The 25,601-nt window shown below is 48.6% G+C and overlaps 2 protein-coding genes across 3 annotated transcripts in view; one reads left to right on the forward strand and one right to left on the reverse strand.

Annotated features, from left to right (window-relative positions):
* SCAMP2 (secretory carrier membrane protein 2) overlaps positions 1 to 25,601 on the reverse strand; it is a 551,928-nt gene that overhangs the window by 152,895 nt on the left and 373,432 nt on the right. The window lies entirely within an intron of this gene.
* The window catches only part of SCAMP5 (secretory carrier membrane protein 5), a 28,469-nt gene continuing 14,140 nt past the window's right edge, over positions 11,273 to 25,601 (forward strand). The window contains exon 1 of the mRNA XM_025390271.1: positions 11,273 to 11,380. The gene's annotated coding sequence lies outside the window, so the exon portion shown is untranslated. The remainder of the gene's footprint in view (positions 11,381 to 25,601) is intronic.

The following is a 25,601-nucleotide window of genomic DNA, read 5'->3' on the forward strand; positions in this document are numbered from 1 at the left end:
TACAGAGCTTGAGTTACTGAGTTTTGTTTTTTGTTTTTTTTTTGAGACAGAGTCTTGCTCTGTCACCCAGGTTGGAGTTCAGTGGCGCAATCTCAGCTCACTGAAACCTCCGCATCCTGGGTTCACGTGATTCTCCTGCCTCAGCTTCCTGAGTAGCTGGGACTACAGGTGTGCACCACCACGCCCGGCTAATTTTTTTTTTTTTGTATTTTTAGTAGAGATGGGGTTTCACCATGTTGGCCAGGCTGGTCTTGAACTCCTGATCTCATGATCCGCCTGCCTTGGCCTCCCATAGTGCTTGGAAAGACTGGTGGACGTGATGCCTTTGGGAAGATACTCATGAGCCACCGCACCTGGCCCACTGAGTTATAGTTTTGTGAAATACCTATAGTCATTCATCAACTGCAATCTTGAGTTCTGCAAAAAACGACAGCATTCTGTGAGAATCAATTGGTTATATGGAATTTACAATAAAAGGCGTTGCATATAATGTGTAAGGTCTGTGTTAAGCATCCTTTGTAGAGTAAAATTTATAGTAAATATATTTTCACATTATATATATACACACACACATATATATGTAAATACACACACACACACACACACACACGTACATCTTTCCCTGAAGAGCTGGTTGGTAAACATTTACGAACACATCACTCTGCCAAGGACTCCTTTCCCTGAGACTGGCATTGGGGTGATGGTGAGCAATACCATTCATGGTGGGGCTGACCCTCCCTCCTGCCCCTGAGCTCCCAGTCTCATGGGGAGTCAGGAACTGAGGTAACAATACAGCACTGGGTGGCAGGAAGGAAAGGAACTGAGACCAAGTAGAGGTAGGGAGGTGTTCAAAGCAAGTGAGATTTATGTAGGCACTCAAAGGATGAGTAGGAATCAGCCAGCCAAAGGAAAAACATGAGCAAAGGCCCAGCTGTTGTCAGAAACAATGGGAGGTAGGCCAGGTGCAGTGGCTCATGCCTGTAATCCCAGCACTTTGGGAACTGAGGCAGGTGGATCACCTAAGGTCAGGAGTCCAAGACAAGCCTGGTCAACATGGCAAAACCCTGTCTCTACTATTAACACAAAAATTAGCCAGGTGTGGTAGTGCATGCCTGTAATTCCATCTACTCGGGAGACTGAGGCATGAGATTCACTTGAACCCAGGAGGCAGAAGCTACAGTGAGCCAAGATCGCATCACTGCACTCCAGTCTGGGCAACAGAGCAAGGTTCCATCTCAAAAACAAAAACAAAAACAAACCAAAAACAAAACCAAAAAAACCCCACAACAGGTTATGATGTGCCTGAGGAGAGTGGCCATGGGGTGCTCCTCCTGGAGCACCTGGAGAGTGGAGAAAGAGCAGCCTGTACTGGAAAGGGTTTTTCTGAACCCTAGACCTAAGAAGAGTAAACATTTCTGGACAAAGGGACAAAGATGGGAGTCAGGTGATGGGAAGAGGGGGTGTTCTAGGCAGAAGGAACCACGTGAGCAAAAGCAAGGAGGTGAAAGAGAATCTGATTACATAGATCTGCAGGCAGTTCTGGGTGACTGGAGTGCATGTTGGGCAGAATGTGCAAAAGACAAGGCTGGAGAAGTGGCCGTGGCTGAGGCCAAGAGGGCTGAGAACCAAGCCAGGGAGAGGGTGTGTGTCCTCAGGAGCTGTGGGGAGCCTTAGGAGGGGCTTGAGTAGGGAGTGACATGATTAAGATCCCCGTGGCTGCTTGGAGGATAATGGCTTTGGTGGGTATCAGATAGGGAAAGACTGGAGGATGTGATACCTTTGGGAAGATACTGCAGTAACATAGGTGAGAGATGATGAAATAGGGTAGTGGATGTGGAGAGGAAAAAAAGGAAAATTGATTCCAACGATATGGGGAAGCGGAATTGAAAGGACTCAACTTTCAGGAATCTGGCATGGGTGATTGAGGGCTGATGCAGTTGTTTTCGAAGAGCACTGATCCATTATTTCGTAGAGTGTCCCTCCACTGGAGTTTGTCTGATGTTTTCTCATGATTAGACTGAAGTTGGGCGGGCATGGTGGCTCACGCCTTTAATCCCAACACTGTGGGAGGCCGAGGTGGGCGGATCACTTGAGGTCAGGAGTTCGAGACCAACCTGGCCAATATGGTGAAACCCCGTCTCTACTAAAAATACAAAAATTAGCCAGGCATGGTGGTGGGGGCTCCTGTAATCCCAGCTACTTGGGAGGCTGAGGCAGGAGAATCACTTGAACCCGGGAGGCGGAGGTTGCAGTGAGCTGAGATTATGCCATTGCAGTCCAGTCTGATGACAAAGTGAGACTCTGTCAAAAAAAAAAAAAAATAAATAAATTGAGGTTACGCATTTTATGCACAAATATACAAATATCACACAGATCAGTGAATCCTATCAGGAAGTACATGATATACCCATGTCTTATTACTGATGATAGGGCCATCTTTGGGGGCAAGGCCAAAGGAGGAGGGACAGTTACAGGGAAAAGACCTAGGGTTCTGGTTTGGGATGGGGCTAGAGTGCAGAAGAGAATCCAGACCAGAGACAGGGCTTTGGGAACACTCAGCACCATGGAGGTAGCTGAGGACTTGGGAAGGGGCAAGGTTGCCAGGGCAGAGGATGCCAGAAGGAAGAGAAACAGCAGAAATAGAAGCAATACTGGCTTTGCATTGTATCCAAGTGGTCAGGTGGGCGAGGACTGGAATGTGTCCTATGGATTTGGTATCCAGGGGCTTGGCCAGTGCCTGCAGTTAGTGCTCACCAGGGCCAGGCCCAAGCTGGGACTTGTGGAGGGCGTTTTTTCTTTCTGGACAGTTAATTGGAGCAGATTTGGATGGGCATTCCTGGCCGCACTGTTCCTGTGGTTTTGTTTTGTTTTTTTGTTTTGTTTTGTTTTTGAGACAGGGTCTTACTCTGTTGCCCAGGCTTGAGTGCAGTGGCATGATCATGGCTCACTGCACCATTGACCTCCCCGGCTCAAGTGATCCTCTCCTTTCAGCCTCCCGAGTAGCTGGGACTACAGGTATGCACCACCACACCCAGCTAATTTTTGTATTTTTAGTAGAGATGGGGTTTTGCCCTGTTGCCCAGGCTGGTCTCAAACTCCTGGGCTCAAGTGATCTGCCTGCCTAGGCCTCCCAAAGTCCTGGGATTACAGGTGTGAGCCACTGAGCCCAGCTCACTACTTCTGCTTTAACTCAACCAGTGAGAAGTGGGTAGCATTCTGAATTTCATGTTAAGAACTCCTGGCTAAGGTGCAAGAGGTGGCAATGAAATTGACTTGTGTGCAGGCCAGTAGGCTGCCTAGCCGCCAGCACTTCCAGTTGTGGACAGAGCCACCTAGCTGGTGGAGAACTAGCTCTGTGGGTGTGGGTGCCCCCAAGTGGTCTGTTGGAGGCCCTGCTGTTGGAAGGGAAGCAGTGAAGGGTGGCCGTTTGTAAATCTTTGGAGAAATTTCTATTCAGATCCTTTGTGCATTTTTAAGTGGATTATTTGTCTTTTCATGATTGAGTTGTAAGAATTCTTCATATATTCTAAATGCAAGTCTCTTTTTAGATATATCGCAAGGGGTAGAAGGTGGGATCCTTATTCCTTAGACTCAGGCTGCCCCAGGGATCCATATATATATATATATATATATATATATATATATATATATATATACACACACATATATTTTTTGAGACAGGGTCTCACTCTGTCATCCAGGCTGAAGTGCAGTGGCATCATCACAGCTCACTGCAGCCTTGACTGCTAGGGCTCGAGTGATCCTCCCACCTCAGCTTCTCAGTAGCTGGGACTACCGGCATGTGCCACCATGCCAGAATGATTTTTTTTTTTTTCTTTGTAGAGATGGGGTTTCACCATGTTGCCCAGGCTGGTCTTTTTTTTTTTTTTTTTTTTTTGAGACGGAGTCTCGCTCTGTCGCCCAGGCTGGAGTGCAGTGGCCAGATCTCAGCTCACTGCAAGCTCAGCTTCCCGGGTTCCCGCCATTCTCCTGCCTCAGCCTCCCGAGTAGCTGGGACCACAGGCGCCGCCACCTCGCCCGGCTAATTTTTTGTGTTTTTAGTAGAGACGGGGTTTCACCGTGTTAGCCAGGATGGTCTCGATCTCCTGACCTTGTGATCCGCCCGTCTCGGCCTCCCAAAGTGCTGGGATTACAGGCTTGAGCCACCGCGCCCGGCCGCCCAGGCTGGTCTTGAATTCTTGGGCTCAAGTGATCTGCTTGCCTCAACCTCCCAAAGTGCTGGGGTTTCAGGCATGAGCCACATTGCTTGGCCTCTCCCCGACTTTTAAAAATGACAGTATTTTAACTGAGTTCTAGTTTACATATAATAAATTGCGTCTATCTTAGCTTTTCAGTTTGATGAGTTCTGATTTTTTTTTTTTTGAAACGGAGTCTTGCTCTGTCGCCTAGGCTGGAGTGCAATGGCACGATCTTGGCTCACCACAACCTCTGCCTCCTGGGTTCGAACAATTCTTTTGCTTCAGTCTCCCAAGTAGCTGGGATTGCAGGTGCCTGCCACCACAGCCAGCTAATTTTTGTATTTTTAGTAGAGATAGGGTTTCTCCATGTCAGTCAAGCTGGTCTGAAACTCCTGCCCTCAGGTGATCCACCTGCCTGGGCCTCCCAAAGTGCTGGGATTACAGGCGCGAGCCACCATGCCCTGCCGAGCTCTGATAATTTTATACATTTGTAACTATCACCCTAAACAAGATCTAGATTTTATTATTATTATTTTTTAGACAGAATCTCGCTTTGTCACCCAGGCTGGAATGTAGTGGCATGATCTCAGCTCACTGCAACCTCTGCCTCCCAGGTTCAAGTGGTCCTCCTGTCTCAGTCTCCCAAGCAGCTGGGAGTACAGGCGCATGTCAACACACCCGGCTAATTTTTGCATTTTCTTTTTCTTTTCTTTCTTTTTTTTTTTTGGGACGGAGCCTCACTCTGTCACCCAGGCTGGAGTGCAGTGGCGCGATCTCCGTTCACTGCAAGCTCCGCCTCCCCGGTTCACACCATTCTCCTGACTCAGCCTCCTGAGTAGCTGGGACTACAGGCGCCCGCTACCGCGCCCGGCTAATTTTTTGTATTTTTAGTAGAGACGGGGTTTCACCCGATCTCCTGACCTCGTGATCCGCCCGCCTCGGCCTCCCAAAGTGCTGGGATTACAGGCGTGAGCCACTGAGCCTGGCCTAATTTTTGTTTTTTCAGTAGAGATGGGGTTTCACCATGTTAGCCAGGCTGGTCTCCAACTCCTAGCCTCAAGCAATCCGCCTGCCTCGGCCTCCCACAGCGTTGGAATTACAGGCGTGAGCCACCGCACCCGGCCAAGATCTAGAATATTTCTATCACCCCCTTCTCCCCACAAATTTTATTTTTGCCCCTTTCCATTCAATCCACACACCTCCTCAACCAGCAACCACTATTCTGACTTCCATCACATTAATTTTCCTGTTCTTGAACTTTATATAAGTGTAATCATATAGTTTGTATTTTTTTGGTCTGGCTTATTTTGCTCAACATAATGTTTTTGAGATTTATCCACGTGTTGTATCAGCAGTTTATTCATTTTTTTTAAATTTTTTTTTTTTTTTTGAGACGGAGTCTCACTCTGTCGCCCAGGCTGGAGTTCAGTAGCTCGATCTCGGCTCACTGCAAGCTCCGCCTCCCGGGTTCACGCCATTCTCGGCCTCAGCCTCCCGAGTAGTTGGGGCTACAGGCGCCCACCACCACGCCCAGCTAATTTTTTTGTATTTTTAATAGAGACGGAGTTTCACTGTGTTAACCAGGATGGTCTCAATCTCCTGAGCTCGTGATCCGCCCATCTCGGCCTCCCAAAGTGCTGGGATTACAGGCGTGAGCCACCGCGCCCGGCCCAGTTTATTCATTTAAATTGTTAAGTCATATTCCATTGTATGAATATGCAATGATTTGTCTATCCATTCTCTTGTTGATGGTTGTTTCCAGTTTTTAGCTACTATGAATGCAACGCAATAAATATTCTTGGCCATTTTGTGAATATGTTTTCAATTCCCTTGGGTATATACATAGGAGTAGAATTGCAGGGTCAAATGATAACTTGTTTAAAAATGTTTAAATTTTGGCCGGGCGTGGTGGCTCATGCCTGTAATCCCAGCACTTTGGGAGGCCGAGGGGGGCGGATCACGAGGTCAGGAGATCGAGATCATCCTGGCTAACACGGTGAAACCCCATCTCTACTAAAAATACAAAAAATTAGCTGGGCGTGGTGGCCGGCGCCTGTAGTCCCAGCTACTCTGGAGGCTGAGGCAGGAGAATGGCATGAACTCGGGAGGCGGACGTTGCAGTGAGCCTAGATTGCCACACTGCACTCCAGTTTGGGCGACAGAGCAAGACTCCTTCTCAAAAAAAAAAAAAAGTTTAAATTTTTTAGGAACTGCCAAACTGTTTTCCCAAGTGGCTGCACTATCTTACTACCAGCAGTGTATGAAAGTTCTGATTTCCCTACATCCCTGCCAATATTTATTATTACCTATCTTTTAAATTATGGTAATCCTAGTAGATATAGAGTGGTATCACATTGTGGTTTTGATTTGCATTCCCCTGATGACTAATAATGTAGAACATGTTTTCACGTGCTTATTGGCTGCTTGTAAATCTTCTTTGGAGAAATTTCTTTTCAGATCTTTTGTACATTTTTAAGTGGGTTATTTGTCTTTTTATTATCCAGTTATAAGAATTCTTCATATATTCTGGGTGCAAGTCTCTTTTCATATATATGATTTGCAAATATCTTCTTGCAGTCTGTGGATTGTCTCGGGGAGCTTCCAGTCTGTTTGGGCGAGAAGGGACAAACACAGGGACAGGGAGGTGTGGAGCAGTGTAAGGAGGAGAAGCACTGTTCAGGAAGGTCTAGGGTGAGCTCTCAGAGCCTCAGAGTTGCTCACCGCTGGATGAGCTGATCTGACATTTCTGTGGCTCTGTAGCAAGAATGTGTGTCCCTGTGTGCTTGTTCTGTGCAATCAGGAATACATGCTAAGTGTCAGGGAGGTGGCATCTTGCAAAACCAGGAGCATGAGGGGGGAGTCTGGGGGAAGCAGGAGTTTCTTTCTCTTCTTTCTTTCTCTTTTTTTTTTTTTTTAAGACAGGGTCTCGGCCGGGCGCGGTGGCTCAAGCCTGTAATCCCAGCACTTTGGGAGGCCGAGACGGGCGGATCACGAGGTCAGGAGATCGAGACCATCCTGGCTAACACGGTGAAACCCCATCTCTACTAAAAAATACAAAAACTAGCCGGGCGAAGTGGCGGGCGCCTGTGGTCCCAGCTACTCGGGAGGCTGAGGCAGGAGAATGGCGTGAACCCGGGAGGCGGAGCTTGCAGTGAGCTGAGATCCGGCCACTGCACTCCAGCCTGGGCGACAGAGCCAGACTCAGTCTCAAAAAAAAAAAAAAAAAAAAAAAGACAGGGTCTCATTCTGTCACCCAGGCTGGAGTGCAGTGGTGTAAGAACATGACTTACTGTAGCCTCAACATCTCAGGCTTAATGTGGTCCTTCCACCTCAGCCTCCCAAGTAACCAAGACCATAGGAGCGTGCCACCATGTCCAGCTACTTTGAAAAACTTTTTTTTTTTTTTTTTTTGAGATAAAGTCTCACTCTTGTCCCCCAGGCTGGAGTGCAATGGCGCAATCTCGGTTCACTGCAACCTCCGCTTCCCGGCTTCAAGCGATTTCCCAGCTTCAGTCTCCCAAGTAGCTGGGATTACAGGCGCCTGCCACCACGCCCAGCTAATTTTTGTATCTTTAGTAGATATTGGGTTTCACCATATTGGCCAGGCTGGTCTTGAACTCCTGACCTCAGGTGATCCACCTGCCTTGGCCTCCCAAAGTGTTGGGATTACAGGCCTGAGTCACTGCGCCCAGCCAGGGGAGGCTCTTTCTTTCTTTTTTTTTTTTTTTTGAGACGGAGTCTCGCGCTGTCGCCCAGGCTGGAGTGCAGTGGCCGGATCTCAGCTCACTGCAAGCTCCGCCTCCCGGGTTCACGCCATTCTCCGGCCTCAGCCTCCCGAGTAGCTGGGACTACAGGCGCTGCCACCTCGCCCGGCTACTTTTTGTATTTCTTAGTAGAGATGGGGTTTCACCGTGTTAGCCAGGGTGGTCTCGATCTCCTGACCTCGTGATCCGCCCATCTCGGCCTCCCAAAGTGCTGGGATTACAGGCTTGAGCCACCACGCCCGGCCTGGAGGCTCTTTCTTAAGAAAGAATACTCCATATTGTAAACTTCCACAGGACTAACAGCATGGATAATAACGTGATTAACAAGATTATCATGGAGGTGACATAATGTCGCTCAGGAGCCAGGCTGATGGGTTTAGGTCCTGGCTGTAGTAGATTGTCACGACATAGTGCCCTTCTCATACCCCCTTAGCCATTCCTGATGTGTTTTTTACTGCAAGCCCCTGGGATTTTCTGCCTGAGGGTGCTCTCTGCTCAAAAGGCACACTGGCAAGCTGGAGTTGCCAGGAACAGCTCTCATGTAATGAAGAAACCGTTAGTGTCATCACTCCTTCAGTGGGATGAGTACATTGTCTTCTTCACTCTCCCAGAGATGCCCAATACAATCAAACCCCATTTGTCCACAGTGGTAACCTGCTAATTATTGCACCCTATACTGCTTTTCTTCATTTCTTTTCTTTTCTTTTTTTTTTTTTGAGACGGAATCTCTCTCTGTCGCCCAGGCTGGAGTGCAGTGGCGTGATCTCGGCTCACTGCAAGCTCCACCTCCTGGCTTCACGCCATTCTCCTACCTCAGCCTCCCGAGTAGCTGGGACTACAGGTGCACACCACCACACCTGGCTAATTTTTTTGTAGTTTTAGTAGAGACGGGGTTTCACCATGTTAGCCAGGATGGTCTTGATCTCCTGGCCTCGTGATCCCCCTGCCTCGGCCTCCCAAAGTGTTGGTATTACAGGCATGAGCCACCGCGCCCAGCCGATTTTCTTCATTTCTTTGTTTCACCACCCCCCCCGCCGCCTCCTACTAGTGCTCCATGGAATCATCTCTCAAATGGACTATTTGTGTGAACATCCTTATCTCAGTGTCTGCCTCTGGGGAAATCCAGCCTAAAGATAGTGGTTCTTTTATTTCTTAGATCTATCTGTTCAATTTCCTTGGGCAGATCACTTTACCTCTCTGATTTTCACTTGTCTCATCTATAGAATAGGGATAATAGCACTTATTTCTTAGGATGGCCATGCAGTTTAGCATCTCACTCAGACATTAAAAGTTCAGTAAATACTTCTATTCTTTTCATTTGTTTACTGGCATGTAACATAAATATTCTCCAGAGACTCTTGGATGGACATGCCTCATTCAGGTATAGCTAGGCAGGGAAAGATAAGCAGCCTGGAGCTGGCCCTGTGCGACATTGATTGATTGGGTTCCTGCTCCCAGTTAGGAAGCAGTTAGGAAAGTATTCCTCCCAGTTAGGAAGGTATTGCTTCCTCTGCAATGGGATTAAATGTCCTCACCATTTGCCATGTGACTTATCTGGCATTCTGTATGGGTAGCATACCTCCCTGGCCCCCATGAATTAGTTTGGGGCTTACCCATGTGACTTGCTTTGAGTAATGGCATATGAGCAGATGTGACATTCTCCACATCTGCAAAGAAGCTTGAAATGTGTTACTGCATGGTTTGGCACAGGCTTTCTCACTCCTGCCCTCCACTACAACAAAGACATGTCTCCAGTGCCTGCCACACAGTTTGAGCTAGCACCTTTAAATACTTTATTTATTTAATTTTTTGAGAGGAAGTCTTGGTCTGTTGCCTAGGCTGGAGTGCAGTGGCATGATCTCGGCTCACTGCAACCTCCACCTCTTGGGTTCAAGCGATTCTCATGCCTCAGCCTCCTGAGTAGCTGGGATTAGAGATGCACGCCACCATGCCTGGCTATTTCTGTATTTTTAGTACAGATGAAGTTTCACCATGTTGCCCAGGCGGGTCTCGAACTCCTGACCTCAAGTGATTCGCCCAGGACCCTTCCTTCCTGGTTGGCCTGGTGGCGGGATTATGCTTCCTGCTCAGCCCTTCCCAGGCACCGAGGCTCTCTACCTCCTTTCCTCCTCTGCCACACTAGTTCTTGTCTGCCTTTTTTCCACTCCCACCCCCTTTTCATGCCAGCTGTAGGAGTGAGGCACCAATCCTGGCAGGCTGGAGCCAGACAATGAGCCCTTATTCTAGGCAAAGAATCCCTGCAGTGTCTCCCACCCACTGAGGCTCCCTTCCAGGCCTAGGATGCTGTGGGTGGGGGGTGGAGGGTGGGAGGTATGGTGGGGGGGGGGGAAGGAGCAATTGGCTGGCAGGACAGAGTGGTCCTGGCTGTAGAGATCCCATGGAGGTTTACTATGTAAACACCAATCACAATAAAAGCTTGTCTTCACTCCCAGCCCATCTCTCCAAGTGGGTCTCTCTCAACCCTCCAAAGCTCTGGGTTTTTAAACATTTACTCTGGCCTCTACTCTCTCGGTGTTCATCTCTGCACATCACTGTCTCTTTCATTCCTTTTTCTGAGTCTCTCTCTTTCTAAGCCTCTCTCTCTGTCTCTCTCTTTCTCTCCCTGCTCCTTTGCGTAATTTGTCCCTATTTGTTGCCTCTTTCTTGCTTCATTATGCTCTCTTACCTATCTTATCTTTCCATGTCTTTTTTCTCTCCAGGCCTTGATCTCTCATTTCAATCTCTCTCTCCGTGTGTCTCTGTCTCTGTTTGCAACTCTTCTTTCTCGTCCTCCTATGTCTGTCTTCCCTTGGATCTGTGTTCTTGTCTCTCTGAATATCATCTCCGATCTTCCGTCCTCTGTTCTCGCTTTCCCCCTGCGCCTGTAGATCTGAAGGACCTTTCGCAGTCACCACACTCTCCTGCTCTCAGCTCTTTCTCACTCCTTTCTGGCACGTCTCAGAGGCTGCTGGCATCGGCATGGGAGGTTATTCTCCCCAGTTTACAGATATGGAAGCTGAGGCTCTGGCTGCTGGTGCCAGGCTCCCATCTCTGGGTCTCTTCCTTCTGCCTACTCGCCATGCTCTTGTCCCTGAGGTGTCCGTCAACCACCTGATCCGGCCGGGGCCCGGGAACTAGCACCTCGGACAGCTCCTGGAAGGTGCTGGGGAGGCCGGGTCGTCCTTCTCGCGAGCTCAGGAGGAGCGGCCTTGGGAGTAGAGCGGAAGTCTCGCGAGAGTGACTGCTGCAGGCGGCGGCGGCGCGGGCGCGCGCGGAGACGGCCCCGGGCGCGCGCGCGCGCGCGCTCCCCGCCTCCAGCCCGGGAGCGGCTTGCGGCCGGCTCCGCGCCGCATCGCTCTGGTGCAGCGCAGCTCAGCGCAGCGCTGCGGCCTTTAGGCAGCCGAACGGCCGCGGCAGGTGAGTCTGGGCATGAAGGCTGGGAGGAGAGCTTTGCAGGGAAGCTGGGCGCGTGGCGAGAGGGGTGGGGGTCGCTGGCTGCAGCTTTGTACCCTCTACACTTCACCTTTGGATTCAGGGAGCAGGCCGAACTGTTGAAGAGGTGGGGGTGGAGGTGACCTTTACTGTTTGGGGCTGGGGAAGAGCGCTCAGGGCGCACCCAGGCCCCCCAAACCCACCAAGCACCCCCATTCCCATCTGTGACTCCCGAAGAGGGAACTGGGCCTTTGGGTGACGTCAGACCCTGGATCTGGAGCCTGAGCTTTGGGCCCTCCATCCCCCCCAGCCCCACCTGGCGTTCCCTGGAAACCGACCTTCTGGGGATGGCGCTCGCGGCCGGGGATGGGGGTGACTGGAAGGGGGTGCCAGTGGACTCCTTCGGGTCTTTCCTTCCAACCAGCGCCTGCAGGTGGACCTGGGTTGACTTCCCTCACCTCCCTGGGGCGGGCGACCTTTGGATGGCGGACCTCAGCCGCCCCAGGGTTGCTGGGGTACGGGAGCGCTGGCCCAGGCCACCAGGCGGGCTCCATCAGGGCTTTGGGTGGTGAGCTGGGGGCGCCGGAATTTGGCTCATTTCAGCGCTGGCTGGAGTCGGTCACGAGGATGGAGGTGAGGTGTTTGGGAACCGATCCCTTTCCCCCGCCTCCGGGAGCTCCTGGTCTGGGGGGTTGGGGGAACCAAGTAGAGACTGGGACTGAGCATTCGCTGTCACAGGCGGCTTAAACCGGTAATGTCCCAGCTTCCCGGTGGGGAGATCTGTGAGGGCCTAGCAGACTTTCCCAGGGACACAGAAAGGGAGGCGACAGCCAGCGAATAGGAGACTTCCAGAGGTGATGGGATTTGGGTGGGAGGAGAGGCAAAAGAGGGCATTCCAGGAGAATGTATGGGCAAAGGCACAGGGGTGAAAACGAGCACAGCTGTTGGGGGCTGAACCTGGGAGCTCAGCCATGTGACTGCCGGTGGGGTGGTGAAGTCTGGAGAAATTTGCAACCTGTACCCTATGTGTTCTGCCTCACGGAGCAGGGCTCTGAAAGAGGTAGATGGTTCTTGCAAAGGCATGATTGGCAGAGAGATTTTGTTTGGGGCTACACAGGTCTTGCTAACTTAGGTTTGTTCTGGGCTTGGTGAGCCCTAGGGCAAAGTCTCCAGAGCTGAGAGGGGGCTGTCTCTGGTGAATGGGCCCCTGAAAGAGGGTCTTAGCTTTAGCAAACCCCTTGGACAGTTAGTGGGGTCCCAGGATGGGAGTTCTAGAGAGAGACCTCGGGCTTTGTGGCTGTTTTTAATATTTTCCTGAGTGGCCACCTCCAAGCAAGTTCCCCAAGTCACCTCCCCTCTCTGGGCATCTCTTTGCTAGCACCTTTCTCTAGGGATGAAATAATAGGACTACGTAGTGACCTCTCTTGAGGATGCTCCTTGTTCTAGTTTAGAGCATCCCCCCGTTCTTCTCCCTCTTCCTTTTCCTTTCCTCCCCCATCCCTCTGCCTCCCTGTCCCTGTCCCAACCCCTTGCCCCCCACAGCATTTCCTTTACAGGCTGCACTTCCTTCCATGCTGCCAGCCGGGAGTTTCGGAAGGTTTCCTGGAGGAAGTGTAATACAGCAGGTTTGACAGCAGCTTTGGACTTAGTCTCATTGGGGGAGGGCGTTAATTGCCTCCCTCCCACCCCTTGGGAGAGTGTCCAAGTCTTAAGCAAGTATATGGATTCACTGTGCCCTGTGCTGAGTCCCTCCTGGAAACTCCATCCAGGAGAGAGTAAAGAAGAGATTATGGGAGAAGACGTGAACACTTAGTGCCCAATGACTGACTCAAATGTATGCAGCGGGATGCAGAGCAGCGGTTTTTGGAAAGGCTTCCCAGAAGGGGTGGGATGTGAGAAGGTGGCAGGACTTAGAGGATCTGATAGTGCTGCCAGTTTAGGGGCACTGGAAGCAGAGGGGGCAGCTAGAGATGATCTCCTGCGTGAGGCTGGGAGTGTAGGAGGCAGGTCAGCCTGTAAGCAGCAAAAGGTTGTGGGGAGGGAGGTTTGTAGCTGACTGGCACAAAGCCTTGAATGCCAGGCAAGGATCTGTAGGAGGCTACTGAACAGTCATCAGTAGGACAGGGATAGCATGGCCAGGAGACTGCTGCTTTCTGAGGATTATTCATAGTTCTGGGATTTCAGGACAGAAGATGGGGCTAGGAGTGGGATGAGGGGATTAGAGGTAGAGCAGGAGGGGGAAACTTCCATCTTAGCAGATTGACTCTGGGCAGCAGAAAAGAATCACCATTTCTGTGCCAGGGATGAGGGGCCCATCCTGGTGAGCAGGGAGCCCTGGAGTTAGCCCTAGGGCTCTGGCCTGATCTGAAGCCAGGCTTGACCCTCTTCTGCTGCCAGGGGCCTCAATCTCCCCACTGTGGGGGCTTCTGTCCTCCTAGCTTCACAATAAGGAATGGAATACATTATAGTCAGGGTTTCTTAAACAAAATTCAGGTAGTATATACTGTCTTATTGATAATTAAGGAGGTGTTTCCCAAGGCCTACATCTTTGGAGGGGTATGTAGCCCCCATCCCCATTATAAAAGATTATCAGTTGAGCAGATTGCTACTTCTTCTGTTTTGTAGTCTTTAAGAACTTTGGTTTGGCCAGCACGGTGGCTCATGCCTATAATCCCAGCACTTTGAGGGCCGAGGTGGGTGGATCACCTGAGGTCAGGAGTTCGAGACCAGCCTGGCCAACATGGTGAAACCTCGTCTCTACTAAAAATACAAAAATTAGCCGGGCATGGTAGTGCACATCTGTAATCCCAGCTACCAGGGAAGCCGAGGCAGGAGAATCATTTGAACCTGGGTAGCGGAGGTTGTAGTGAGCTGAGATTGTGCCACTGCACTCCAGCCTGGACAGTAGAGTGAGACTCCAGCTCAAAAAAAAAAAAAAAAAAAGAAAGAAAGAAAGAAAAAAAAAGAACTTTGATTTGCAGAGGCCAGTGATTGCTGTCTTCCCCTCCAACCCCCCACCCCCCATTTCAAAGGCTTGCCCTGAAACAAGGGCAGAGAAGCCTGGAAGCTTCCATTTCTGTGACCCTAGTCTTTTACCGCCCTCTCAAGTCCCAGATTCTCTCTGCCCTAACCTTTATATACAAACAAGGCAGCTTTGCCCCGTGCTCTGGTTTCTACTCTGAATCATTCATACTTTGCTGCACTGACTTCTCTGGAACTGTAAGCAGACTTTTGGGAGATTGTCTGGGACCAGGGACAAGGGTTAGGCTAGAGCCCGGTTAGGGAGGAGACTCCTCCTTTGAGGCCCCTATGTTCTAGTTGTTTTCCCCTCTCCCTCTGCTTCCTTGTTTTCCTGGAGGTCTTTAGTGCTAGACCACAGTTGCCCACTCCACATCCCATTGTCTCAGGGGAGGTAGTGCCTCTTTCAGTCACAATTTTTACCAACTACATCTGAATGTGGTCCTCATTGGCATGGGGCCACCTCTGAAATCTTAAACTCTAGTATTTTTCTCTAACCACAGTCCAACTTCTGCTTTATGTGCTCTGACCTCAAGGAGACCTCTGGTTCTCAGACACCTCCATTTTCTCCGTCTCATGAATTGCCTCTTCTGTGTTTTTTCTGAACTCCATGCCCTCAACCACTGTGCCACTTTGCCTGTGTGTCACTCCAGCTGCCATGAAGGGTCTCCAGTCTTAGCCATCCCTCCATCACTTATAGAAACCCCTCTCCTCATTCCCATCAGTTCCCCTTTCTATTCCATGGGAGGAGTATTCCAAACTGGACTATTCTCTCCAGGCCCTTTGCTCATGTAGAGGTTGGCTGGATTGTGTGTCGGGGAGGTGGAACCACCCCCATGTTTTCCCATTTCTCTCAAATCCCAGTAGAAGAGGATTCCTACTCTAATGCACCCGATCTGTGCTATGGATGCCGACCCATCCTGTCTCTTTTGTACCATTGTCCATCAGTTATTTTCCCCTTCATTGTATTTTTAGACTCTCTGGTATTTCCCTTAATAACTCTCTCCCACCTTATAAATATGCTCAAATCTTCTATTCTGGGAGAAGCCTTTGTAACTCTGTGTCCTCCTCTCACTGCTGCCATTTTAAACCTATGACTTTGTCTTGCTACAAAAGATGGATATATGACCATTGTAGAAATTTTAGAAAATAAAGAAAACAAATAACTTATCCCACTATCAAGAGACAACTACTTATTTGTTTATTTTTATTTTATTTTTTTTGAGATGGAGTCTCACTCTTGTCACCCAGGCTGGAGTGCGGTGGCATGATCTCAGCTCACAGCAACCTCTGCCTCCTGAGTTCAAGAGATTCTCCTGTCTCAGCCTCCCAAGTAGCTGGGATTACAGGTGTATATCACCACACCTGGCTAATTTTTGGGTATTTTTAGTACAGACGGCATTTCACCATGTTGGCCAGGCTGGTCTCGAATACCTGACCTCAAGTGATCCGAACACCTTGGTCTCCGAAAGTGTTGAGATTACAGGTGTGAGCCACCGCGCCCAGCCAAGAGGCAACTACTATTAATCTTTTGGCGTATGATGTTTCACTGTTGTCCCAGATATTCTGTGACTGTGTGTGTATTAAAATTTCAGTCAAGCTTTTTGAAAGACTGGTCTGCTAGATCTGTCTCTTTTTCTTCTCCCTCATATTTTCCTAGTTTCTTGGCAGCTTGGCTTCTCCCCTTTCACTTCCCTGAAACCATAGAGCTCATAGCTGGCTCAATTTTGCTAGTGTAATAAAACACTTCCTGGCCGGGTGCAGTGGCTCATGCCTATAATCCCAGCACTTTGGGAGGCCGAGGTGGGTGGATCATGAGGTCAGGAGATCGAGACCATCCTGGCTAACACAGTGAAACCCTGTCTCTACTAAAAATAGAAAAAATTAGGCCAGGCGCAGGGGCTCTCACTTGTAATTCCAGCACTTTGGGAGGCCAAGGCGGGGGGATCACAACGTCAGGAGATCGAGACCATCCTGGCTAACATGGTGAAACCCCGTCTCAACTAAATACAAAAAATTAGCCAGGCGTGGTGGCGGGTGCCTGTAGTCCCAGCTACTCAGGAGGCTGAGGCAGGAAAATGGTGTGAACCCGGGAGGCAGAGCTTGCAGTGAGCCAAGATCGCACCACTGCACTCCAGCCTAGGCGACAGAGCGAGACTCCATCTCAAAACAAAAACAAAAACAAACAAACAAACAAAAAAATTAGCCAGCCATGGTGGTGCACGCCTGTAGTCCCAGCTACTCGCGAGGCTGAGGCAGGGGAATCACTTGAACCCAGGAGACGGAAGTTGCAGTGAGCCGAGATTGCTCCACGACACTCCAGCCTGGTGACAGAGAGAGATGCCGTCTCAAAAATAAATAAATAAAATAAAACACTTCCTGATTGCCGTATCAACTTGTCACCTGACTGCTTCACAGCCATGGACGTTGTTGACCCAGTTGACCAGTCATTAAAAAGATTGAGATGGATCTGTATTCATTGACATAAAAAACTTTCACGGGATACTGTTGAGTGGGAAAAAACAGGTTATAAAACAGGATGTGTGGAATGATCTCATTTTTGTCATATATGCTTCTATATACATTAAAAATGAAAGCCAACAAAATCCCCCAAACCTAAAGATCAGACTGTTAAAGGGGTGGCATCTGAGAAGGGGGATTTTGGGAAGACTTTTCTACTTTATGCGCTTAGATTTTTGTTTTAATTGCATATATTTTTACACATAACTAAAAAGCAACATATTAATTAACTAATTAGTTTAGAGATGAGGTCTCACTATGTTGCCCAGGCTGTAGTGCGGTGACCATTCACAGGTGCAATCATAGCTCACTGTAGCGTCCAACTCCTGGGCTCACACAATCCTCCCGCCTCAGCCTCCTGAGTAACTGGGACTACAGGCACACACCACTGTGCTAGGCATATTTAAAAAACCTTTAAGGCCATTTTTTTTTTTTTTTTTTTTTTTTTGAGAGGGAGTCTTATTCTGTCGCCCAGGCTAGAGTGCAGTGGCGCGATCTCTGCTCACTGAAAGCTCCGCCTCCCGGGTTCACACCATTCTCTTGCGTCAGCCTCCCAAGTAGCTGGGACTACAGGCGCCCCCATCACGCCCAGCTAATTTTTTTTTTTTTTTTAGTAGAGATAGGGTTTCACCGTGTTTGCCAGGATGGTCTCGGTCTCCTGACCTCGTGATCCGCCCGCCTCAGCCTCTCAGAGTGCTGGGATTACAGGTGAGAGCCACCACGCCCAGCCTTTTTTTTTTTTTTAAGGAGAAGAAGAATAAAATCCTTCAGTGGCTCCCATGACTCTGAGGACAAACTCCAAATCCTTCCCATGGCCTTCAAGGCCAGGATGACCTAGCCCCATTTACCTTTCAACTCCATTTTTGCCTTTCCTTTGCTCCCTCCACTTTGAGATTCATCCTCCCTCTGCCTCTTTCTCTTCCTTAAGTATGCCATGCTATTGCTCTTCTGACCTTCACACCTGCTTTCCTGATTCTCTTTCCCTGGCCAACTCCCTATTCCTTGTTAAAGGTTCAGCTCCAGACTGGGCACGCTGGCTCATGCCTGTAATCCCAGCACTTTGGGAGGCCGAGGCAGGTGGATCACGAGAGGTCAAGACATTGAGACTAGCTGAGACCATCCTGGCCAACGTGGTGAAACCCTGTCAGTACTAAAGATATAAAAAATTAGCCAGGTGCACATGCGCCTGTAATCCCAGCTACTCAGGAGGCTGAGGCAGGAAAATCACTTGAACCCGGAAGGTGGAGATTGCAGTGAGCTGAGATCGTGGCAATTGCACCCCAGCCTGGGCGACAGGGCAAGACTCTGTCTCAAAAAAAAAAAAAAAAAAAGACTAACCTGGGCAATATGGCGAAACCCCATTCTACCAAGAAACAAAACAAAAGAATTAGATGGGCGTGATGGCACGCACCTGTAGTCCCAGCTACTTGGGAGGCTGAGGTGGAAGGATGTTGAGGCTGCAGTGAGCTGTGATTGTACCACTGCACTCCAGCCTGGGCAATAGAGCGAGACCCTGTCTCAAATAAAAAATAAAACAAAATTCAACGCCTGTGAAAATAAAAAAAACAGAAAATTGAAGCAGCCATCTGGGACGCTCTCGCTGCCCATCTAAGACCTCAAACCTGCCTGCATCTGCTTGGATCCTGTTTGGCTTCCCACCTGTTAGGATCAAGGCTTGTCCACCTCCTTGCACTGGTGCCCCTGTGTCTCCCTCTTCACAGGCTTTGTCTATCAGGTAGCCTCTATCTCTACTGTAATTGCAACCTTTCTATATATCCTACACATCTCTGCCTTATTTCCATCTTAAATGACCCCCAGCTGCAGCCCTCCCTGGGCCCTCTCCCTACCCCCATATCCTACCCAGGTAGTACCCTATCTTTATTCTTGCTCTATATTCTCAGCCAGGCTTCTCTCTCACTACTGTCACCACCAAAACCATTCTTGCTGGATTCACAGCTGACTCGATGCTGTTAGTGTCATGAACGCGTTAGTCCCAGTAGTGCCATCCTTTCACATGGGAGCCCTCAGTGGCATTGTCACATTTGTCCAGTCTCTGCTCCTGGCTATGGAGACTCCACACTCTCTGGGGTCTCCTCCTGCCTCATCAGCTGCTCCTCATTCTTTCCCAACTATCCTATTGTGCTTTTTTCTTTTTTTTTCTACTTGACTTTCTTGACTTTTTATTTTTTTGAACAGGTAATGCATTTATATGATTTACAGTTCACAAAGATATTCCAAATTTTGTCAGTTCTAAGATGAACATTTTGATATTTCTGAAAACATTTTCATGTCTGTGTTTTAAAATTTCTGTCATCTTACAGTTACAAATTGGCTTTTTTTTTTTTTTTTTTTGACATGGAGTCTGGCTCTGTTACTCAGGCTGGAGTGCAGTGGCACAATCTCAGCTCACTGCAACCTCTGCCTCCTGGGCTCAAGTGATTCTCCTGCCTCAGCCTCCCCTGTAGCTGGGATTACAGGTGCATGCCGTTGCACCCGGCTAATTTTTAAATTTTTAGTAGAGACAGAGTTTCACTGTGTTGGCCAGGCTGGTCTCGAACTCCTGACCTCAAGTGATCTGCCCACCTCAGCCTCTCAAAGTGCTGGGATTACAAATGTGAGCCATGGTGCTCAGCCTGCAAATTGGCAATTTTTGTTTTTACTTTTAGTCAATAAAATAATGGTCTATCTTAAAATTGATGATGTCATCAATTATATGGAAATAGTATAAGGATATATAGTAAACATTGTTTCCCATCTACCCTATATCCATTCCGTTCCTTTGTTCTCCAGAGAGCCACAATTACCATGTTTTTTTCTTGATATCCTTCCAGAGATTTTTTTTTTTTTTTTTTTTTTTTTGAGACAGAGTCTCGCTCTGCCGCCCAGGCTGGAGTGCAGTGGCCGGATCTCAGCTCACTGCAAGCTCTACCTCCCGGGTTCACGCCATTCTCCTGCCTCAGCCTCCCGAGTAGCTGGGATTATAGGCGCCCGCCACCTCGCCCGGCTAGTGTTTTTGTATTTTGTAGTAGAGACGGGGTTTCACCGTGTTAGCCAGGATGGTCTCGATCTCCTGACCTTGTGATCCGCCTGTCTCGGCCTCCCAAAGTGCTGGGATTACAGGCTTGAGCCACCGCGCCCGGCCTTTGTTCCAGAGATTCTTTGTGCATATATTGTCATTATCAAATACAGATATGTATATTTTTCCCCACTTTTTATTTTGAAAAATTCAAAGCTACAAAAAAGTTTAAAGAATAGGGCAATGGGCTGGGCACAGTGACCTCATGCCTGTAATCCCAGCACATTGGGAAGCCAGGGCGGGCAGATCGCTTGAACCCAGGAGTTTGAGACCAGCTTGGGCAATGTAATGAGACCTTGTCTCTACAAAAAATAAAAAAATTAGCTGGGCATGGTGGTGCACACCTGTAGCCCCAGCTACTTGGGAAGCTGAGGTGGGAGGATTGCTTGAGCCCAGGAGTTTGAGACTGCAGTGAGCTGTGATTATGCCACTGCACTCCAGCCTGGGTGACAAAGTGAGACCCTATCTAAAAAAATAAATAAATAAAATAATGCAGTGACCAACTGTATACCCTTCTCCCATCAATTGTTAATATTTTGCAACATTTGCTTTATCTTTTATTTTTACTTTTTTTTTTTGAGATGGAGTTTCGCTCTTGTTGCCCAGACTGAAGTACAATGGCATGATCTCTGCTCACTGCAACCTCCACCTCCCAGGTTCAAGCGATTTTCCTGCCTCAGCCTCCTGAGTAGCTGGGATTACAGGCATGCACCACCACGCCTGGCTAATTTTGTATTTTTAGTAGAGACAGGGTTTCTCCATGTTGGTCAGGCTGGTCTTGAACTCCCAACTTCAGGTGATCCGCCCGCCTCGGCCTCCCAAAGTGCTGGGATTACAGGCGTGAGCCACCATGTCCAGTCTATTTTTACTTTTTAGAGACAGGGTCTTGCTTTATTGCTCACTGAAGGCTTGAACACCTTGCCTTAGCTCCTCATGTAGCTGAGACTATAGGCACACGCCACCATACCTGTTTCTGCTTTATATATGTGTATAAATTTTTTTGCAGAACCATTTGAAAGGAAGTTACAGACCAGACACTGCTTCTAAAGACCAGCGTGTATCTTCTAAGAACAAAGATGTTCTATAGGCCGGCATGGAGGCTCACGCCTGTAATCCCAGCACTTTGGGAGGCCAAGGCAGGTGGATCTCTTGAGCCCAGAACTTCAAGATCAGCCTAGGCAGCATGGCGAAACCTTCTCTCTGCAAAAAATACAAAAATTAAAATTAGCCGGGCATGATGGCACGCGCCTATAGTCCCAGCTACTCAGGAGGGTGAGACTTGAGGATCTCTTGAGCCTGGGATATGGAGGCTGCAGTGAGCTGTGATTGTGCTGCTGCACTCCTCCAGCCTGGGTGAGAGAGTGAGACCCTGTATCAAAAATAAAGAAAAAGAAAGAAAGAAACAAAAACATGCACACACACAATACCCAAGAAATTTAATAGTGAATAGTAGTATCTTCTATGCAGCCTATATTCATGTTTCTCTAGTTGTCCTAAAAATGTCCTTTGTAGCTGTGATTTTAAAATCCAGGACCTGGCCGGGTGCAGTGGCCTGTAATCCCAGCACTTTGGGAGGCCAAGGCGGGCAGATCATGAAGTCAAGAGATGGAGACCATCCTGGCCAACATGGTGAAATCCCATCTCTACTAAAAATACAAAAATTAGCTGGGCGTGGTGGCATGCGCCTATAGTCCCAGCTACTTGGGAGGCTGAGGCAGGAGAAATGCTTGAACCCGGGAGGCAGAGCTTGCAGTGCAGTGAGCCGAGATTGCGCCACTGCATTCTAGCCTGGGTGACAGAGTGAGACTCCATCTCAAAAAAAAAAAAAAAAAAAAAAAATCTAAGATCTGGGTTGGTGTGGTGGCTCACACCTGTAATCTCAGCACTTTGGGAGGCCAAGGCAGCCAGATCTCCTGAGGTCGGGAGTTCGAGACCAGCCTGACCAACATGGAAAAATTCCATCTCTACTAAAAATACAAAATTTGCTGGGCGTGATGGCGCATGCTTGTAATCCCAGCTACTCCAGAAGCTGAGGCAGGAGAATTGCTTGAACCCTGGAGGTGGAGGTTGCAGCAAGCCACGATTGTGCCATTGCACTCCAGCCTGGGCAACAAGAGCAAAACTCCATCTCAAAAAAAAAAAAAAATCCGACAGGCTTCCCCATTGCATTTGGTTGCATGTCTCTTTTGTCTCCATTAATTTAGAAAGTTCCCCCTGCCAATTTCTGTCTTTCATAACAATAACATTTGTCTTGTAGAATTTCCCACAATCTGAATTTGTCAGATTGTTTTTTCATAGTTATTTTCAGATTAAACATTTTTTTTGGCAACAGTATTCATCCATGACCTGAGTCCTTCTGTGCACAGCATAGCAGGAGGCACATGATGTTCTTTCTTTTTTTCTTTTTTTGAGACGGAGTCTCACTCTGTCGCCCAGGCTGGAGTGCAGTGGTGCGATCTCGTCTTACTGCAACCTCCGCCTCCCAGGTTCAAGCGATTATCCTGCCTCAGCCTCCCGAGTAGTTGGGACTACAAGTACGTGCTACCATGCCTGGCTATTTTTTGTATTTTTTGGTAGAGACAAGGTTTCACTATGTTGGCCAGGCTGGTCTGTAACTCCTGACCTCAAGTGATCCGCCTCGGCCTCCCTCTCTTTTTTTTTTTTGTTTTTTGCTTTGTTTTTTTGAGATGTAGTCTAACTGTGTCACCCAGGCTGGAAGGGAGTGGCATGCTCTCCGCCCACTGCAACCTCCCTCTCCTGGGTTCAAGCTATTCTCCTGCCCCAGCCTCTGGAGTAGCTGGGATTACAGGCACCTGCCACCACGCCCAGCTGAGTTTTCGTATTTTTAGTAGAGACAGGATTTCACTGTGTTGGCCAGGCTGGTCTTGAACTCCTGACCTTGTGATCCTCCTGCCTCAGCCTCCCAAAGTGCTGGGATTACAGATGTGAGCCACTGCACCAGGCCCTCCCTCTCTTTTAAAAAATAAAATAGACCGGGCGCGGTGGCTCAAGCCTGTAATCCCAGCACTTTGGGAGGCCAAGACAGGCGGATCACGAGGTCAGGAGATTGAGACCATCCTGGCTAACACGGTGAAACCCCGTCTCTACTAAAAAATACAAAAAAAGTAGCCAGGCGAGGTGGCAGGCGCCTGTAGTCCCAGCTACTCAGGAGGCTGAGGCAGGAGAATGGCGTAAACCCAGGAGGCGGAGCTTGCAGTGAGCTGAGATCTGGCCACTGCACTCCAGCCCAGGCGACAGAGTGAGACTCTGTCTCAAAAAAAAAAAACACGGTGAAACCCCGTCTCTACTACAAAATACAAAAAACTAGCCGGGCGAGGTGGCGGGCGCCTGTAGTCCCAGCTACTCGGGAGGCTGAGGCAGGAGAATGGCATAAACCCGGGAGGCGGAGCTTGCAGTGAGCTGAGATCCGGCCACTGTACTCCAGCCTGGGCGACAGAGCGAGACTCCGTCTCAAAAAAAAAAAAAAAAAAAAAAAAAAAGTCACTTTGGATTCATGGATTTTTTAAAAACAATAATCCATGTGGGCCAGGCAATGTGGCTTATGCCTGTAATCCCAGCAGTTTGGGAGGCCGAGGTGGGTGGATGGCTTGAGGCCAGGAGTTCAAGACCAGCCTGGCCAGCATGGTGAAACCCTGTCTCTACTAAAAATACAACAACTGGCCAGGTGCAGTGGCTCAGGCCTGTAATCTCAGCACTTTGGGAGATCAAGGCGGGCGGATCACGAGGTCATGAGATCGAGACTATCCTGGCTAACACGGTGAAACCCTGTCTCTACTAAAAAAATACAAAAAAATTAGCTGGGCATGGTGCTGCCTGTAGTCCCAGCTACTCGAGAGGCTGAGGCAGGAGAATGGCGTGAACCCGGGAGGCGGAGCTTGCAGTGAGCCGAGATCGTGCCACTGCACTCCAGCCTGAGCGACGCAGCGAGACTCCGTCTCAAAAAATAAATAAATAAATAAATAAATAAACAGTTAGCTGGGTGTGGTGGCGGGGTGCCTGTAATCCCAGCTACTCGGGAGGCTGAAGCAGGAGAATCACTTGAACCCAGGAGGCGGAGGTTGCCTGAGCTGAGATCACGCTGCTGCACTCCAGCCTGGGCAACATAGCGTGACTCTGTCTCAAAAAAAAAAAAAAAAAAAAAAGAAAGAAAAGAAAAAAAAATTCACATAGTTATTACTTTTGATACTCTAATTGTCCCAAATTTGGTTGGTTGTAGCCTTTTCAGATTGGCTCTTGTGTCCTTTTGACTTGCCTCCATTAGTTATTGAGTACTTTCTTCTTTCTGATACCACAGGATGTTCCAGGCTAACCTTGTATTTCCTTTTCCTGGCTTGGAACCAGCCATATATATTTTAAAAATTCTGTGTTCATACTGATACCTCCGCTTTGAATCCAACACCACAAGGCTCTTTCTTACCTTTCCATGGTCTGTATTCTGTCTCCTTCAGTGAGAACCCACCTTCCCCAAATCATCAGCACACTGACCCATTTGCCCTCTTCTGTAGTATACATGGCAAAGCTTTAGAGTCATTGCAGCAGTACCAGCAGTAAGAGTAAACCTGCTAAAATTCATGACTTTTTTGCAGTTTCTTTTTCTTTTTTTGAGACAGGGTCTTGCTCTGTCACCCAGGCTGGAGTGCAGTGGCGCAATCACACCTCACTGCAGCCTTGACTTCCAGAGTTGGAGTGATCCTCTCACCTCAACCTCAGGAGAAGCTGGGACTATAGGCGCACATCACCATGTCCCGCTGATGTTTGTTTTTTTTTTTTTTTTTTGAGATGGAGTCTCACTCTGTCGCCAGGCTGGAGGGCAGTGGCATAATCTCGGCTCACTGCAACCTCTGCCTCCCAGGGTCAAGTGATTCTCCTGCTTCAGTCTCCCGAGTAGCTGGGACTACAGGCACATGCCACCACACCCATGTAACTTTTGTATTTTTAGTAGAGATGGAGTTTCACCATGTTGGCTAGGATGGTCTTGATCTCTTGACCTCGTGATCCACACGCCTCGGCCTCCCAAAGTGCTGGGATTACAGGCGTGAGCTACCGTGCCTGGCCATGTTTGTATTTTTTCTAGAGACTGTATCTTGCTGTGTTACCCAGGCTGGTCTTGAACTTCTGAGCTCAAGTGATTCATCTGCCTTGGCATCTCAAGGTGCTGGGATTCCAGTCATGAGCCACTGCACCCAGCCTGTTTGCACTTATTTTTGCCCTTGAGGTTTATCTTTCTAAGAGTACACAGAATTACTGTGATCAAAAGTTACTTGGGCCCTTTTTTTTTGTCTGTAAGATTGTTAGCAATTTAAAGTATAGTTAGCTTGATTTGTTTTTGTTTCAGTTTTAGGGTTTGCTTTTCTTTTTGGTTTAAGTTTTTGAAATATGGAAGTCATTTTATGTGTACAAGTATATTAAAAAAGCTTGTTAACAAGTATGTAAAGAATGGAAGTCTCTCTACTCATCCATTACTTTCTGGTTGATTCTTCCTGTGTTTCTTTTCAAAAATAAGCAAATTCATATGTGCATTTTTACTTCCCCTTTCTTACATAAGGGGTAGCATATGATTTACACTTTTCG

The sequence above is a fragment of the Theropithecus gelada genome, chromosome 7a (assembly GCF_003255815.1).
Source record: "Theropithecus gelada isolate Dixy chromosome 7a, Tgel_1.0, whole genome shotgun sequence".
In the NCBI taxonomy this organism is placed as follows: Eukaryota; Metazoa; Chordata; class Mammalia; order Primates; family Cercopithecidae; genus Theropithecus; species Theropithecus gelada.